Source organism: Natrix helvetica (genome assembly GCF_964273705.1).
Source record: "Natrix helvetica genome assembly, chromosome: Z".
In the NCBI taxonomy this organism is placed as follows: domain Eukaryota; kingdom Metazoa; phylum Chordata; class Lepidosauria; order Squamata; family Natricidae; genus Natrix; species Natrix helvetica.
This window is the reverse complement of record NC_138554.1, coordinates 117,860,826-117,880,151: the sequence shown is the minus strand read 5'-3', so window position 1 is coordinate 117,880,151 and position 19,326 is coordinate 117,860,826.

Sequence of the window (19,326 nt, the reverse complement as noted above, 5' to 3'; positions counted from 1 at the left end):
CTCTCACTGGACCATCTCTCTCTGGGCCTGTCCTCTCCTCTTTTGGAGTTTGTATACTTGCCTGTGCTTGGGGTTTAGGCTTTGGTTTTATGTAATAAACACCACGAATTAGCATGGTTTCAGCAACAATATTTCCATTTTTAATATGTAACTTGCTTTTTCGAGGTGGTGAACCTGGAACTTTAACATTCTAGACAAGTGATTTTGACTGAGCAAATTACTGGTTGCTGAAGGTATGTAATAAACATCAGGGATGAGTGTATCGAGCTCTTCAATGTAAACAGTTCCTTTTCCCATGACCTTATAAGGATGATTGGAGAAAGAATACAGTTCTCGTAGATCAGATTCAGGCTCGTGCATCTCTGTGAAAAGTTCCTTTCTGTAAGTAACATGTAATGCTGTGCCACTATCCAAAGTCCACAAAAGCTGTCTGTCGTACTCTGGATCAGGTTGTTGATCGTTGGTTAAGGCCAATGTGGTGAGTGGAGCTTGTGGATCACGTCTTGGACCACAATGACCTTGTCTTCTGCCTCTGCCTCTGCCTCTGGAGTCTGTTCCTCTGGGCTGGTATGTGACGGGAGCTGGAACTCGTTGGGGACAATCCCGAGTATCATGTCCCATACGGTTACAGATGTAGCATCCTGGCATCCTTGGAGCGTAGGCTCTTCCTTGGAAGGGACGTCTAGCTGGAGCTCTTGATGCGGGCGGCCGTTGCAAATGTGGTATGGCTAATTTGATAGCTTCCTCTTCAATTAAGAGCCTGCAAACATTATCAACTGTTCGTTGAGCAATAGGCACATGGTTAATATTTGCAATGGCATCTTTCCATTCATAATTCAATGAGTTAATGGAATGCTGATCATTTGAACATCATCAATAAAATGGCCTCTTTCTCTCAATTATTTTCTCATTCCTTTCAGTTTGGTCAAATGTCCGCCAATTTGTTCACCAGGTTTCAATTTCGAACCATAGAACTCAGACATGAGCAAACATGAAGATTCAATTGAAATGGGCCTGTAGCAATCTTCCAATTGGGCCCAAATTTGTTGGGCTGTTGCATTAGGCAGAAAAATAACCTGCAGTTCAGTTTCCATGGACAATAATAATGTTGTGCAAGCCTTAGTCTTTAAGTCTCTTATTGCAGGAGTCCATGGCTGGGCAGGAGGATTAAATACCATACCATGGGTACCTTCTCTGTGAAGTAAAATTGAAATCTCACTGACCCAGGCTTTATAATTTTGTCCTGATATCTTTAATTTTGACTCACTAGTCAATGGAGGAGCAAAGAATGCCTGTTGTGGGATGTGCCAAGATGGCATTTTAAGAATTTTTGAAAAGCTTGCTGCTGTTGCACCTGTGGTTGCTGAAATCTAACTTGTGGTTGTTGTGTTACAGTTGGGCAGCAAAATTAACAGCTGGAGCTGGTGCTTGGGCAGCAAAATTAACATGGCTTGCTTGGGGGGCAGATATCTGCCTTTGCTGCATTAAGTATTGTTGCGCTCCATCTGAGAAGGCACGTGCTCCACCAAGGGGTGCTGAAGATTGGGCCTTTAGAGGCACTTGGTACGTTGCAGCGCGAATATTTGAGTAATCAGCTCTCTTTAGTAAATTATTTCTGCCAGGAGATGGTGCTGTGGTTACATCTTTTGGCTGTAATATTTCTGCCTGCGTGGCTTGTGCAATTGGAGAACAAAAGAAATCACGTCGCAATTGTGACGTGTGCACATCTCTCTGTTCTGATTTGCCTGACACAATATCCACTAGGGGGGGTGTCTTAGGCTTTGGGGAAGAAGGCAAGTGGCATTTTAAGAAATTTGAAAAGCATGGGAAGTCCTCTTCTCTGACTTGACCATGGAATAAGCCCTTTTTGCTTGAAACAGCTCATTTTCAAAGAATTCTATTTGATTACGATAGCTTTCCATATCTTGCTCAGAGGTGTGGAGAGAATCATACATTTCTCCTTGTGTGTGGGAGTGAGTTTGCTGCGGCCGCAAGACCTTTGGCTTGGCACCGAGTGTTTCAAAATCTCTAATTGTTTGGGAGCATGCATAATTAGGAAGATACTCTACTGACCTCGGTCGTAGATTGTCATCTCCAGGAGCAATCCCATCTTGTTGAGATCTTTCTCCCATAGTAGATTCTTCATCGAGTCTGGTTGGATCAAGAGTTATAAATCTTTGTAAAATACTTTTCACCTCTTCATCGGAGAGAGCGGAAATGTCTGAACGTCTTGAAGAGAAATCTTTCTGTTTCTTTTTTTCTGCATGTTAGAAAGTGATCTAAACGTTCCTCACTCGTTATAAATCATTTCTCTCTAATTAGTCTATACGCTTATCTGTTGGAAGTAATTAACAAGGAAAAAGCCATATTTCGACCAGCCTCTGTTACCATGTTAAGGATTATAATTTAAACCCTTTGTAATTAATGATGATTGATCGTGGCTTCTCCTGGAAGTATACTTCTGAATAAACAAAAATAAACCCGAAGCATGTTCTAATAAAAAACATTTTAATATAAAAGAAAGTAAAAATACAAACTTGCTGAATTAATTACATCTCGGCAGAGCTATGTGCCTACCTCTCTTGGCAGGCGAACAAAAGATCAGAAGTGAAAGTTAAGAAAGAATGTGAAAGTGCATACGCTGTAAATCATTTGCAGGTAAGAACTGTGACATGTGCAATAAATCTCAACACAGCTAGCAAACCAAAATAAATGCAGTGACAAATCGGTCTTCAGAATCTTGACTTTCTGTCATGGCACCTGTCTTATTTAACATACATTAACATACAGAGGACCTTAACTCAGTTGGCCTTCCCTAAGGCAGTCATACCTGACTACTTGGATTGCAAGACAATCAAACTTGGACTGCAAGATGATCCCTTGGACTGCAAGGCAATCAAACCAGTCAGTCCTAGAGGAGATCACCTTGACTGCTCTTTAGAAGGCCAGATCCTGAAGTTGAAACTCAAATACTTTGGCTACCCAATGAGAAGGAAGGACTCACTGGAGAAGAGCCTAGTGCTAGGAAAGATTGAGGACAAAAGAAGAAGGGGACGACAGAGAATGAGGTGGCTGGATGGAGTCACCAAAGCAGTAGGCATGAGATGGTAGAGGACAAGAAGGCCTAGACTAGAGGAACATTGTCCATGGGGTCACGATGGGTTGGATACGATTTTGCAACTAACAACAACAACCTGGCTACTTCTCCTGGAACTGGATCCATAGTATTAATAGAGCTCTGATGTGGATGCTCTAATGTGTATCTTTTCTTGGTGAATTTCTTTTAGGGGCTTTGCTTTCCTACTTCTTATCTTATGGATTGCAATTTTATTCTGCTTTTATGTATTTGCCACCCAGAGTGTCTTTGGTAAATCAGCAGCCATGTCATTTTGTTAAATAAATATTAGCAGCAGCTTCCGTAATAACAGTGACCTAGTAAATATGAATTGCATGATACAAGAAGTTACGGTAAGTTTGTATGGGAGCCCAGGATGGTGCTAAAAATAAAAAACTTTCAAGACTACTAACTTGACAAGTTGTAAATTGTCATGAGCAGAAGCAGTCCCTGTTTGGTGCCTAAAAGACATCAGCTATTCCAGGACTTCAAGAATGGAGAATTAAGGGGGAGAAAACAATTGGGAAGCTCGTGAGTTTAATCTGTAGCTGGGAGATGAATCTCATAGAGGGTGGGGACAGAGCATTACCTTATCAATTAGCAAAGATAATAGGCTAAGCATTTATTAGTATGGAACAGATTATGTTCAAGTCTTCTGTAATGGATTTAAATCTTCTAAGGACGTGATGGCGAACCTGTGGCACATGTGCCCGAAGTGGCACACGGAATCATGTCACCAGGCACATGCATTGTCACCCATTCCTCTTCCAGGTTTCTGGCGGGCATACACATGTGATGATCAGCTGCCCTTCCTGCGTGCGGCAGTGTTGGAAACTTGAAGAGCTGGTCTTCCATTTTCCGGCATGAGCCTGCATGCTGGCCAGCTGTATGCACACACGTGCATGCACAGCAGTAACTGGGAAAACTAGCTGTCTGGCACACATGCGCATGGTGGAAACCAGAAGTTCATTTTTTGGCATGTGCATGCCTCCTGAGCAGCTCCTCTTCTGGGTTGTGGTCCAGAGGAGCGTGCATGTTCTAAGGTATTGTAAGTCAGTTGTCTTTCTTATTCTTGTGGTCTGCACTCTATCACTGCTACTTAGAGGTGAGTTACAGCAGTGGTCCCTAGGTTTTCTAGCGTGGCCCAGTGCCGGTGGTGGTGGTAAATTTCAGAAGAATGCACACATGGACAGTTCCATTTATGTGAGTGATGAGTGTGTGCATGTGTCTTCCGCTCACATTAGCGGAGAGCACTTGAGCAGAGGGCACTTGAGAGGAGAGTGCTTGCATGCAAAGCTCAATTCATGCAAAGCTCCATTCATGCAAGCGGCTTGGCCATCCATTCTATGGCCTCGTCTCAAACAGGTCGCGGCTGGCTAGTGAGCCATGGGCCATGGGTTGGGGACCTTTGAGTTACAGAATGTCATTGGAAACTGAAATATTGATTCATTGCCTTGCTGCCATTTTGACCCTTGACAGTGTGATACCACAATAACACCTAGCCCTCTCCCAGTTGGTAGCTTTGACCAACTATGGTCAGTGACAGAAGAATTCAGGAATAAAGGTAAAGGTTTCCTTGCACATATGTGTTAGTCTTTCCTGACTCTAGGGGGCGGTGCTCATCTCCATTTCAAAGCCGAAGAGCCAACGCTGTTTGAAGACATCTCTGTGGTCATGTGGCCGGCATGACTAAACGCCAAAGGCACACAGAATGCTGTTACCTTCCCACAAAGGTGGTTCCTATTTTTCGACTTGTATTTTTACATGCTTTCAAACTGCTGGGTTGGCAGAAGCTGGGACAAGTAACAGGGGCTCAATCTGTTATGTGGTGCTAGGGATTCGAGCCACCAAACTGCCGACCTTCCTGATCGACACAGCTCAGCTTAGCCACTGAGCCACCACTTAATTCAGGAATAGGCTAATCCAAAATGTTTGGAGAGAATTAAATGAAGGGAAACAAATAATGTAGTGGTATTGCAAAATGCACTTTCAAAAAGCCCAACTACACTTTGCAGTAGCTGAACATGGCAAGACACAAGACACAAAAATGGAAGTAGAAAGATTTACATTTTATGTCCTTTTCTATTCTCATCTAATATTTACTTTTTATAGTTACTTCACAATTTGCACTATTCAGTTTTTAGGGCAAGAATCTAAATTTTCTTTCAAATACATGTACAGACTACTACAAAGGAGAAAATTTGTCATTAGGGTTTTGGTTTAACAGAAAAATAATGTATTTTTGAAAGTATTCATTCCTATGGATTTAATTCTATATGAAATACAATCTTTTTTTAATCACAAACCTGCACATTAAGAGTTCCATTGATTAAGTTTGTTTTAAAAAATATTTGTAAAATCTCTCTTATTTCATAAGCTAGTTTATTTACCACTTAATTTAAATAACACATATCCATATTTTTAGATGTAAACAGCTATAGCTATACGTCCATAAAACAAATAGAGCAGCTTAGCTTAGTAAAGCAGGAATCTCACTTTAGCTGCTGTGAACTTTAATTTATGACAGTGATTAGCCAGAAAATTCTGTTCATTTAATGAATATTTGGTGATTTAATTAAGTAGGTTTATCTAGAAGCCATTCCAATTCTAAAGGTTATGGGGAATAAACCATGAAATATACTCAATTGTCATTTACTGAAAAAGTGGAAATTCACATATAATGATGTCAGTGTGGTTTATTAGTCCTATGAAAGAACTTACTAGAGTAAGTGTAACATTAGCTTTTAAATGGCTGTCTCTCATCATTTATATAATAACTTGTGACAAATCCTAGTTAGAAATTTAAAAAATGCTAAGAGAATCAGACCTGCAAACTACCTGGATGAAAGCTCTCCAGAATTGTAGGTTAAACTGAAAAGTTGAAAAAAAAAACTTCCCCAAAAAGAAGCAATAGCAAACTACCATCACATCATGACGAAGAAAATTCCTAAGCACAAGTATATTTCATTTCGCTTCTGTGAAACAGGCAGCAATTCAACTCAAATCATTCAACAAAATGAAAACAATTGGAGTTAAGTTTTAAATGAGTAGCCTCTACCTTTATAAATTGCACAGTTCAGATTGGATTGTACAATCCAATTAAAATGAAAAATTCATTTCTGTTAATTAAAACAGGGAAAAAAATGTGTCCCCCCCCAATGAAATCCTTGAATCCATAAAGGAGGAATTCTTTGAGTAATGTTTGAAAAGGCTATTACGTACAAAATACATTACAAGGATGTGTTGTAGCCACATATTAAAACCTTTTGTTTACATAGGGTTGATTCACAATGCATGTCCCTCTCTTGTTCATGATATGGCTTTACAATATTCATGCTGATGACTTACAGATGTGAAGCATACTACCATGACTGTTAATATTCAGCTGCCTATTGTAAAGCCAGAAATTAATCAAATTGTGCAGCTTCTTATGGGATAAGAGTGTGATGTTAAAAAATGTTATCCAAGGGAAGAAACTATGGGCAAATATACTATGTCTATAGAAATAAATAAGTTATATGATGGTTTGAATCCAAGTCTTAGAATTATTATTATATATTTTAATCAGAGTAGTGTTTCCTCATCTGGTACTCCCAGATGTGTGTGGAATATGTCTGGTAGTTATTGTTAATTAGAGGAATTGTAATCCATCTGTAGAAACTGAGTTGGGAAAACTGTTTTTTTTTTTAGAGAGAACATTCTATTCTTAGGTATTTTCTTTTGAGAAAATGTATAAAATAACTCAAAAGGAAGGAAAAAAATTGAAGAAGCTAACTACAGTACCAGATAATTATGAAAAAAAATTCATTGATTATTTGATAAAGCTAAAGCAAGAATAGAAATCAATCCCCTGGCAGTGAAAATTTTAAATTTAAAATAAGCTGAAACAAAGCCTTTGAATCTTCAAACACTGTATCTTTAAGAAATTAATGGGTCCCTAAAGAAGTCTTTTCCCCTTAACCAACAATCTAACAAAAGAACCAGGATAGCCTAGTTTCAGGTCATAAAGAACTACTGTATTAAAATTTTCTCTTCTATCTTAATAGGGATGTAGAAATAATGTTGTTCCCAATTCGGGTGTGAGCCTGGTGCTGAAGCCAATGGTGGATGCCGGACATGAGGTGCAGGTTTTCTGATTGCTTTTTATTGGAGTACTCCAAGGAAAAGGGCTCCTGGTCAAAAGGCCAAGAACCAAGAACAAAGGATTAAGAAAGCTTTATACATTTTCACTAAAGGAGAAGGCGGGACAAGGTGAAATAATAAGAAATATCATCTAATAAACATTTTACATTGTTAATAAACAATTCTACAATTTGTTCTATTGGTCTCTAGCTGTCCCTATTCCTAAGCCTTGGCTAATGAATGCCCCAGGAGTTATGTAATACACATTTCAATTTCTGCCGGCCATCTCTATTCCTAACTTTTATCTGAAGTCTGCAAATTGTCTAAATCTTGTTACTTTTATCAACTTTCTAACTACCAATAATTGCTACAAGCTTTACACATGCATATTTCCTGTGGAGGAAGGATTCTTTGTTCTTGCCAGACAGACTCCATAATTACAATCTTCCTGATTTACTTTCAAGTGTGTGCCAAGACCTTGTTTCAGCAGCCAGCCGATCAATAATGTAACACAAACTTGATGCTATTTTTGTTTGTTTGACATACAGGTGTCAAACTCGCGGCCTCCCATTGCCATCCCGTAACATTTCACAACATTTTTTTCTCTTTGTGGAGCTGGGGTAGGCGTGGCCTGTGGGTGATGCATCCAGCCTGCAGGCCACCACTTTGACTCTGGTCTACCACATCTCTCATCCCCAATTGTTGATTATAATATCTTCTATCTTGTCTTGAGTTTTTCCATTTTGTTGAAAGAAGCAACACCTGTGGATAAAAGCCCTGTTTTGTTCAAGGTTTTATGGTATTATTGGCCTTAAAGAGGTCTTAAAATGTCTTTCTTTTCAATGATATGATATTGCTATATTCTCTTAGGACTAATTACCATCATATCTCAATGTACATTAGGTGTCATTGGGCAAGGATGAATCCAGTGGCCTTTCCTTCCTTCAAACTGCCTGGACATGACCTTACAGGTAAAAAGTGTAGGATATGGCTGATTTTATCATGCCTTTTTAAAAATCCCATTATAATTGTTGTTTCAGTCTGACCTTGCCTAAGCATGGAAGAATATATTGGATAAACTATTAACATAGCGGTTTTTTTCTGATCTTGTTTTATCTTTTTTGTCAAATATAGGCCTAAAAATAAATGCTTCCAGGCATTTGATGGATCTTCTTTCAGATTATTTTACAGCTCTTTATCAATGACAAGAGTCCAGATAAGAAGAATGTTGGTATCTTTATTTGCATTAGGGTTTACTCCTTTATATTTCTACTCAGAAGTAAAACTTTAGGAAGTTTCACACACTTATTTCTGGATAGGTCTCAACAGCAGGGCCTAAAAGCTTTACTTGCTTAATTTTAATTATATATTTTTTATATTTAAAAAGAGTATAGATACATTCAATGGAAAATTGCAGTCCCTGAAGTTCTCTATAGTAACTGGCACTGCTGAATTTATTTGGTCCCCACCCCCTCTTCTGACAGATAACCAAGCACTAAACTGAACATGAGCTCCAAAAACATTCTTGAACTTAAGAATGATGGTGCAGAGTTGTGCTTTCTTATGCAACATCCCAGATTGTTGTTGGTTTGTTTTAATAATTAAAACAATATGAAGTGCAGTTTGAAGCAGTACAGTTTGGGTCATAAACATTAATTATCTAAACTTAGTACAAAAAAAATCAGAATGTATTCTTTAGATAATGATATTGACTTGGAATTAGTTTCATATAACTAATGCAGAGATTCCGTTTCACATAACTAGAGTCTCAAATATTGTTAACAAAAGATATGGTATGTTAAAAAAATATTAAGAGTACTATTTAAAAAGTAAGTCAAAAACATGATGTTTCAGAGCTGAAACTTAAATTCAGCATTAGCTGAGATTAAATTATCAGTGCAAATTTGACTTAATATTAATATTACATAATAATAATTCCTATTAATATACACAGACACACAGAGATACAGAGACACATGTGTGTGTGTGTGTGTGTGTGTGTGTGTGTGTGATAAATACCTCAATGGAAGGCTACCAACCTGCCTTCCATTGAGGGCCTGTATACTGCACGAGTGAAAAAGAGGGCTGGGAAATATCTACAGACCCCTCGCATCCTGGATTATAAATTGTTTCAACTTCTACCCTCAAAACGATTCTCTAGGGATTGTACACCAGAACAACTAGACACAAGGACAATGTTTTCCAGAATGCCATCACTCTGCTAAAGAACTAATTCCCACAACTACTAAAACTGTATTACTATTATTCTTCTCATCCTTCCTATTACCTATCCCCTCCCATTTATGAGTATAACCATGTTGCTTGTATTTATATGATTTATATTGTTCTATTTGTTTCCTAGTATAATTTGATTGCTTATTTAGTAACCTATGACTATCACAAAGTCTTATGATTCTTGATGAATGTTTTGTTTTCTTTTTCCTTTTTTTCCTTTTATATACACTGAGTGCATATGCACCAAAGAAAAATTCCTTGTGTGTCCAATCACATTTGGCCAATAAAGAATTCTATTCTATTCTATTCTATAATATATTTTCCAAATAGAATTTGGGAATGAAGCAATGCTGAAAGAGATTGATATATCACTGTCATAGAGTCAAAACAACTATTCCAGTTTTTATATGAACAACTGTCCTCATCTGAGATATAAAGTAAGTCAGTAAAACGCCTTACACAAAACAGTCACATTTCAGAAACAAGATTTCAGTGTTTGCAGCTCAAAGGCTTTTATTATTTCTCAAAGTATGTGCTCGGTCCCTGTTAATGCACTGCATTGTCCTCTCATTGTCCTGGGTTTATGAATAAATAATTAGTCTTATTTAATTAATGAGGTCTGGCTAATAATATTCCCAAACTGTCTTTGCTTTCATATCCTTCAGTAATGAAATATGTTCCTGACTCGTGTGAATTCATAAGAAGTGGGGAGAAAAGAGAAAGAGGGAGAGAAGAAGGGACTTTTCATAATTCAGTGGTGCTTAAAAATTTCAGTGACAGACTGTGTGCAAAGCATCTTAACTCAGCTCTGAAGACTAGAGTCTCTCTCCCTCCCTCCCTCTCTCCCTCCCCCTCCCCCTCTCTCTCCCCCTCCCTCTTTCTCTCTTTGTCTCTCTCTGCCCTCCCCCCAAATTGCAATAATCTCATGGTATCAATGTCAGATATCTATATTTTAAGGCACACAAATCTCTTATAAGGAAGCATCAGTCTGTAAACAAAAGAGGTATTCCTTGATTGCATCAATCACACATATGTGCTACAGTTATTATAGAATAGAGGTCAAGAAAGAAAACAGAAATAAAAAGGTAGCAGAGACAGCACATTTCAGACATAGGAAAGACACCGCTTTTTCGGATCTATGCATTGGCTGATGCTGTATTTTAGCAGAGATGGAACTCCACGATTCTCAACTTGTTTTTTTTTTATCTTCCATAATGCTTTAAGGGGGAGGAGAAAATGGGGAACAGAGCTAATGCTTTTATACCATTATTATAGTTAGGACAGACAGAAGGAGATAAGGGATGACGCCTGAGGCAAAAGATCCTCCTATCCACATAGTGCTGTCAACCAAACTGCTAGATACTAGTGAAAGCCCTCTGCCCCCCTGCTGTAATAGTGGCAACAGGCTAGCTTAAATGGAAAGAAAATCATGCTGTGTAACATATGCATCTTGCCATCATTCTGTTCCCCCAGCCAGAGTCTGCTGTTTCATTCTATCGAACGCAGTGACAGTCCTATAGAAAAGGTAAGCAATGATGTGTCCCAGTTATTAGCAGCAGCATTGAGACAAATGAATATCCAAAAATGCAATTAGCACGGCACCGTAGAATGCAATTACTTTTCTTGCTGTATTGGGTATCCTATAAAAGCATCATTGTGCATTAAAAACAAATCCGAGGGAAATGTTAATAGGAACATTATTGCATTATGGTAATGATTTAAAACTGACTGTGATTATTTCAAAGTGTGTGGGTCTGCCCATGTTGTGTTGCACAGTTCTAAACAATGTGAACAAATGCAGTTAGTCTACTTTGACATAACACCATCCCACTCTCTACTCAAAACATGCAAATTCTTCAAACACTGACACTATGACTGGATTCACATAACATACTTGTGGATTGGTGTGTTGTGTCAATCAATCATGTGGTTTTTAATCTGTGGATTCCGATTTAGCATATTCTATGAATCTGATCAATTTTTTTATATTCAATATATTTTGAGAAATTATGTCATCTCATGATATATGAATATAGTCCATGCATTTCATTATGGCTAGCTCTGAAGACTGCAAGTGAGGATAATGTCATAGAAGTTTAAAATATTAGCTTTTCACCTAACCATTTTCCTAATAAAAAGACTTTTCCTTCTGCATCAAGTTTTATTTTATGAATCTTATTACAGGTAGTCCTCAATTTACAACAATTTAGTGACTTATGACCGTTGTTCACATTCATGACCATTGCAGTATCCCTATGGTCATGTCATCAAAATTCAGATGCTTGGCAAACAACTTATATTTATGACAGTTGCAGTGTCCCGGGGTCATGGGATCACCTTTTGCAAAATTTTGACAAGTAAACTGAACGGGGAAGCCAAATTCGTTTAACAATTGTGTTACTAAACAACTACAATGATTCACTTAACAGCTGTAGCAAGAAAGATCGTAAAATGGGGAAACATTCATTTAACAAATGTTTCACTTAGCAACAGAAATTCTGGGCTCAATTGTAGTCATAAACTGAGAACTATCTGTATTTGATAGAAATGATGAAGCTACAGACTATCATTATGATATCATCAAACAAATGGTGAAAATGATGTGATTTTTGTAATTTGGATGATGTCATCAAGAACGAGTGATACCATTTGCTTCCTCTAATAGAGAACAATTGATGAAGCCATTTATTCATGCTAATTAACCAGATTAATTAACATTGATTAATCTGATACCATCCTAGTCATAGTTTCACCATTTTGTTTGTTGAAACTGTTCAGCATTATACATTTTACATGCCTGGGACTTTAATTTCAATAGCATGCTAACTGAAAGCTGCTTTAGCAACAGACTTCAGATATAATGTACACACAAGCATTTCTTTGTAAAGAGGGCCCTTAGATTTGGGATAGGAGAACAAAGACTTTTTCTTGGGACTTACCACACATGGTAAAATGTTGAGCTACAGAAGGCTGGGATTTTAGAATAGAATAGAATGGAATGGAATGGAACGGAACGGAACGGAACGGAAAAGAAAAGAAAAGAAAAGAAAAGAAAAGAATTCTTTATTGTCCAAGTGTGATTGGACACATAAGGAATTGTCTTTGGTGCATATGCTCTCAGTGTGCATAAAAAGACAAGATACATTCCTCAAGAATCATAAGGTACAACACTTAATGATAGTCATAAGGTACAAATAAGGAATCAGGAAACAATCAATATCAATATAAATCCTAAGGATACAAGCAACAAAGTTACAGTCCTGCAGTCATATGTGGAAGGAGATGGGTGATAGGAACGATGAGAAGACTAATAGTAATGCAGTCTTAGTGAATAGTTTGACAGTGGTGAGGGAATTATTTGTTTAGCAGAGTGATGGCATTTGGGGAAAAACTGTTCTTGTGTATAGTTGTCTTGGTGTACAGTGCTCTATAGCATAGATTTGAGGGTAGGAGTTGAAACAATTTATGTCCAGGATGCAAAGGGTCTGTAAATATTTTCACAGCCTTCTTTTTGACATTTTGCACATTTTGGTCATTATTCAAGCAGCAATAAATGGCTTTGTTACCATTCTTCTTTGATCCAGCAACATATGGACAGACTAAGTATTTTCATTTGGATTCCTGCACTGAGCAGTGATTAGAGCCAATGGTTTAATAGGGTCTTTTCTACTTAGGATTCTATGATTGATTCCTTATTTTCACATTTTGATCTTTTTTTGCAATAGCTAATACAGGGAAAACAATTAGAACTATTGAATTTTTATGCTTGCTTAAAATGTTATTTTCTTATTTAAAGCTATGAGTCTGTGGCTCAGAAACAACAACAACAACAACCTACACATCTTTGATGTGTTGCGCCTTGCCAAACTCTGCAAACAAGAGTGGTTTATTTTTAAAATATAAGATTTTAGATTGCCATAAAGGTACCAGGATTAAACACCAAGTGAATTATTTATAGTTCATTTTGGAAAGTAAACATGTTCTTTTGCTACTCACTGGGATAGCAAAACAAAAGACTTGGGAGTTCTATGGTGAGATGCATTCTGGAACCCTGTGAGAACTCAGGAACTTTCTTTTGAAGCAGAAACCTTTCACTTTCTCACTCTTTGTCATCTTTTAATTTCTTCTCAAATTTACACATACAAAGATGCAGAAACACAGAGCAAAGCCAGATTGCAGTCACAACATGGTCTAAGAGTATTGGGTTGTGACTGCAGGCATCTTCCAGAGTTAGAGAGCAGCATTAACCTGATGAGAGCTTTTTGGAGACCTTTTGTGTCCTGTTGTCCATCTGTTGTCCATAGATTCCCCCAGCACTGTTCTGATTGGGACCACATCTGAAATATGTCCACCCATCTTCCTGCCTCGTCCTAGTTCTGCAACCTGCAACCTCCTATTCCCATTGCAGGCTAAGCCCAGGAGAACTTGGTGTGTGTCGAACCTTCAACAAAAGGGAACTCAAGAAATAGGCTCAGCAGGGATTCCCAGAATGTTCTTTATTTTGGTAGGATGGAATAACAGAATCTTGAAAGCATGCCAGAGTTTCTTTCTGTATCATCTTATACCAAACAAAATCAAATTGGGATTACTATGAGTTTCTTTCTTATGTATTTCTTCTTCCTGGAATAGAATCACCTTTCCTGAAAATTCTCCTTCAACCAGTTGCTTGTTCTTTCCCCACTCCCAAGGCTATTTCTTGTCCCGGTGCAGAGTATTCTTTTGTGTGATCTTCTATTGATCCTTGGCTCATGTGTGTCTTCCTCCCAGTAGCTACAGTTTAATATGTGACACCTTATAGAAGGACCCATAACTCTTGGTTGAAGCTAGCAATGGGATCCTTTCACAGACCTACTGATCTTGACATCTTGGAGAACTAAGCCAAGAGCTGTGAAAAAGCGAAAGCACATTATTGGGGAAGGAGATTTGCACATGGGATTCAAAAACAAAGTGTTGGATGTTCATAGCATATAGACAGAAGCCTAATCTGATCAAGCGGGAGAGAGGAATAAAGGTTTTCCTCGACAACAGAAGCATCGTCTCAGTAGCCAGCTTCTTTCATGCTGTCCATATGGACATCCAGAAACTGATCATGTTCCTCCACTTAGTTTGTCTGACACATTTATATACATGTGCATATACTTTTATCATATAATGCTATGCAGAACTGGAACTCTACAAGAATTCAGCCCCATTGCCTAGACAAGTCAAGAGCAAAGTCTGAATGTAGCTCCACCTTGATATGCATAAAATAGGGTAAAGATGCAATTGGGGACCCTTTTATGCTGGCTGGCTCATCCAGGTCTCTTCAAGAGGAGCTCATCATTTTTTTTTTACAGGGGGCACAATTACAGATACGTTTATTATTTAGGAAGCACCACTAAACTTAGAAGCCCTGATGATCTATGTTATAGAACTGTACTTACTACTCCATTTTAAAATTGCACTAGACAAGGCAATTGCCATCTGAGAATTTGCCATTGTTTGCTTCAATCCCCTTGAGTGTGTTTCTCCCTGAACATCCTTAAATAATTCTTTTTCTTCAAAAAACACAGAAATCAATAAACCTTAGTTTGGCTTATCTGGAATTTCACCTCCATAAGGTATTTGTCATTAGACAGAAATAATGAGTGTTATTCTTGTTTAGTTTGATGTCACTGCTAAAATGCCTTATTGAGAAATCAGTCATCTTGTTTCAGTGCAGCAATATGAATGTGTCTAGTAACATTCAGGAGGAAAAACCCAGTACTACTACAGCAGGGAAAGAAGAGCTGCTCTGGCAACAAGACAAAGCTGTGAAGTGAAATGAGAGCTTGACTATCAACTGGTTTCCCCCTGCCCCCTCCCCCATGCTATGGCAATTGGAAGCAGACAGAAGCCCTGCAACATCTCCCCTCAGTCCAGTCCGTCAAAGTATTTCTTCCCCTTCTCCTTGAATGTTAGTTTGGAGAGATATTGTCTCTTCTTCCCATTCAGAATACAGCTAGGCACACATGCAGCATTCATATTTTCTCCTCAATAGACCATTATAATTGAAGAGAATATATCTTGACTGCAATCATGGACTTGTCCTTCAGATGGCATCAAAGAGACATTTTTATAAAACACTTGGCTGCCCTCTAGTGTCCAACTAGAGATTTTGCAGCCTGTGTCTGGTATGCCTACATATAAAATGATCTGTACTGTTTTTTTTAAATGTTAAGTAAAAACAGTTGAGAAGAAAATCTATAAATGAAAACTATTAAAGAAAAAAATAATATATACAAACTGAAGTTAAAACAGAAAATCTAAATACTAAAGTAATAAAGTTTTCTCTCCCTTTCACCTAATCATGTCTGGATTACAGTGAGGAATGTTTCTGTTTGAGTATCCTGCTCTAAATAATTTCTTTTCAAAATCAGGAGAAAAGATTTCTCTGCAGGCACAAAGCATGAGCAATCAGTCTCAGTTCAAGTTTACAAAGTCAGCTTTATAGCTAAGCTGTGTTTATGGGCTGGTTACACTGTTAAAATCACAGTGTACTCATGTTCAGAGACCATGATAAAGCTTAGCATCACTATCATTATGTATGTGACTCCTTTCATTGTTTTTTTTCCTAACATTCTAGCATATTTTCCTAACAAGTGAGCCTCCTATTGCTGAAGTTAACTATGAATCTCCTTTACTCTCCTTTACTTTCATGGGAGTATTATGGAACGGAATGGAATGGAATGGAATAGAATAGAACAGAACAGAATAAAATAGAATAATTTCTGGTGCATAAGGTCTCAGTGTACATGCAAAACAACAGTATGCCATTGGATTCAAAATCATTGCCTACACTCACTTAAAATATTCTCATCCCCCTATCCACTCAGCTGAAGCTAATCTAGTCTGAAGGCAAAAGGTAGTTCACTGAGTTTATATCATTTTGATTACATTTTTATTTCACAAGTTATCACAAGTCATCCTGCAGATTTTTACAGAAATTCAAAAACTTTTGATGGCACGTAAAATACCTTTAGCCTTTCTTTCTCTGGATCACTCCATAATTCATGCTACAGAGACACTTTCGCAAGTGGTCCTGGAAAGATTTCACACCAGCAGAAATTGGTTTTTCTAACCGAATCTCATTATATGAAACCAATCTCAATATGGGTTGCCCAGCACTGATCCATAAAAGAACAGCATTTTGTATTCATGAGTGATTTGCTCCTTTTTTATTTTCTTTGTCTGATGGCGTGGCCCAAGTAATGGACAAGTGAGATGAGAAGATACTGTCTCAAAGTCAGACTGCTTTCTATACATCCACCATGTATAGAACAAAGAGGGAGGGAGGAAGAAAGGAAGGAATTCACTGTAGCTTTTTTGAGATACGTTATGATCTTAATTCTATCACATTGTTAACATTATCACAGTACTATATACTGAAAAAAGAAGATGATTCTGAATTTAAGGTGGTTTCTAAATACTGTAGGAAAATTTTAATGAAAATCTACTTGCCTCTGTTACTTTTTTTTTTTTTTAGCAAATCTACGACCAATCTCCTATTTCAAAGTAAATTAATTTGGAAAGAAACTGAGCCATTTTTAAGATAATTATGATATGTTTTATATTATATGTTCAAGCGTATATAATGAGGATTCATTCTAGTTCAATTTATTTAGTATAGTGTAGCCTTTTTTTAACCAAAATATATTATAGAGTAATTATGTGCCTGATATGTTTTGGGTTCTCTTTACTCTTTTACCAATTGAGATAACTGATTTCTTTCCAAAATTAGTATGCTAATTTCTCAAAAATTACCATTTGAATATTTTATTTGTGTTATTATTTATTACTAAATTTATATGCCACCATCTTACCAGAGGTTACTCTATTTTGATTCTTCTGTACTTAATTCAAAAAAATTAACTCCAATTAAAACTGCTTATTTGCATTTCTAAATCCTTAAATTCACATCAGATTAAGAAACCAGATATGGTAGGATTTTGTGTGATGCAACATGATTCGTATTCAAACTAAGATACAGTTTATGTTCTGTAGATCCTCTCAAGATTTCAAGTAAGCCTATAACTTGGCAAAGGCATTGTTTAAAAAGCAGGCAAATATTTTTATTTCACTTCCATCCCTCCTGCCTCTCTTCCTGCTATTGACCTAGATGCGTGTTTTGTTTTGTTTCTTAAAAAAACCTCTCGACTTATATTCATTTTTAGCTATTTCGAAGTTGAGGATACAACCTTTCTACTTTGGGCAACTAGAAAAATTATGAGCTTTTTATATTTCTTTTTTTTAAAAATGCGGAGAAAAGCAGAACATTTATTTTTAAAAAGTTTCAAACTGGCAGCCTTCTATTTCAGAGACAAAAGCGATAGCCATGAACTAAAATGTATTAGAGAAAGCACTGACTCAGTTGAAGAACCATTCCTACCTCTGTTAATAGTCAGAGAACGCTGGAGTTATCTGCAGAAACTAAAGTTTGGTCCACCCCACCCCACCCCTTCCAGGAGATCCATGCAGCCTATTTTGGATATGAGGTAAGTTCAGGACCAGCACGGAGGCTCGGGAAGTTCTGGAAGGCTCAAAACGGGCCCATTTCTGGCTTCTGGAGGGCCTTCGGAACCCGAGGGAGGCAGTTTTCACCCTCCCAGAGGCTCAAGAAAAGCCTTTGAAGCCTGGGGAAGGGGAAAACGCCCCTTCCCAATGTGGTGCATGAGGCCAACTAGGCCATGCCCACCATGGCCATGTCCAGCTAGCAACCGGGCAGGGAATCCGTTGCTGAAGTTTTTGAAGACCATCCCTGGGAATTAAGAGAGCGCCATCATGGTACTCCATAACAATGTCCTGTTCATTTGGCAATGGGGCATCAGGGATTAAGCCCACAGAAGAATAAACTGTTTTGAAGAACACTTGTTGAAACTATAGATAAGGGGAAATCTGATTCTATGAAGCTCACAAACGTTCGTTTTATTGACACCGCTGTCTTTCTTTTTGTAGAACAGAACCCCGCAGCTTATCAAAGGAGTCAGGTCATTGACACAACACAAATGCAAAATAAGCTTGAAAAAGATCCTGCTGCCTCCTATGACAGTGTCTGAGCATAATGTCACTGAACCTCAGAACTTCAAGCCATCTCTCTGGCCCAGAAAGTCTGTCCCAGGAATTTCATCTCCTTGAGGAAAGTGCAAACATTGGCAAAGAAAAACAGAAAATCAAATCATCCATCTTTAATTAAGGCCACTCCGAATCAAAAATTATTAATTAAGATTACAGTTCCAGCACAGGGGGGTTGGAGTGAATGTAAAAGTGAAATGTAGTCTTCCACGTCACTTAGGAAGGAATTCAAGGCAGGAACCATTGTTTGATTTCTGCTGAACAGATAATATATTATCTATTAAGTCTGTTCCACAATTTTACTTCCAGCAATATTCAGCAATAAAATGCAAATTTATATCTTGAACCTGAGTCTGCAGCTATTTTTTTAAAAAAAAACCTATCCAAAAACACTCTGGTAGTTATGTGAATGTTTTAATTAACTAAACTCACAACGTTGTCTCATAGGAGAAAACGTGTTTGAAGCTATTGAATCCTATTGAAATCAACCAGCATTTATTTCCGTCCATCTTTCTTTTAATACTGAACATAAGGCTCTATGTGCAGGATGTCTATGTATCATTAAGCCACTGATTATAATCATCACAGTTTAGCTTCAGGAACTGGACAGCCTCATGTGCCTATATTGTACTCTTCGTGGTAACTCTGTAGCCGTAACAATTTGTGTTTCTATGGCAACTCATCTTCATATTTCATATGGTGATTATTCTAGTGCTATACAAACATATTAGTGCTGCTATTGTTAAGCACGAATATGCACACTG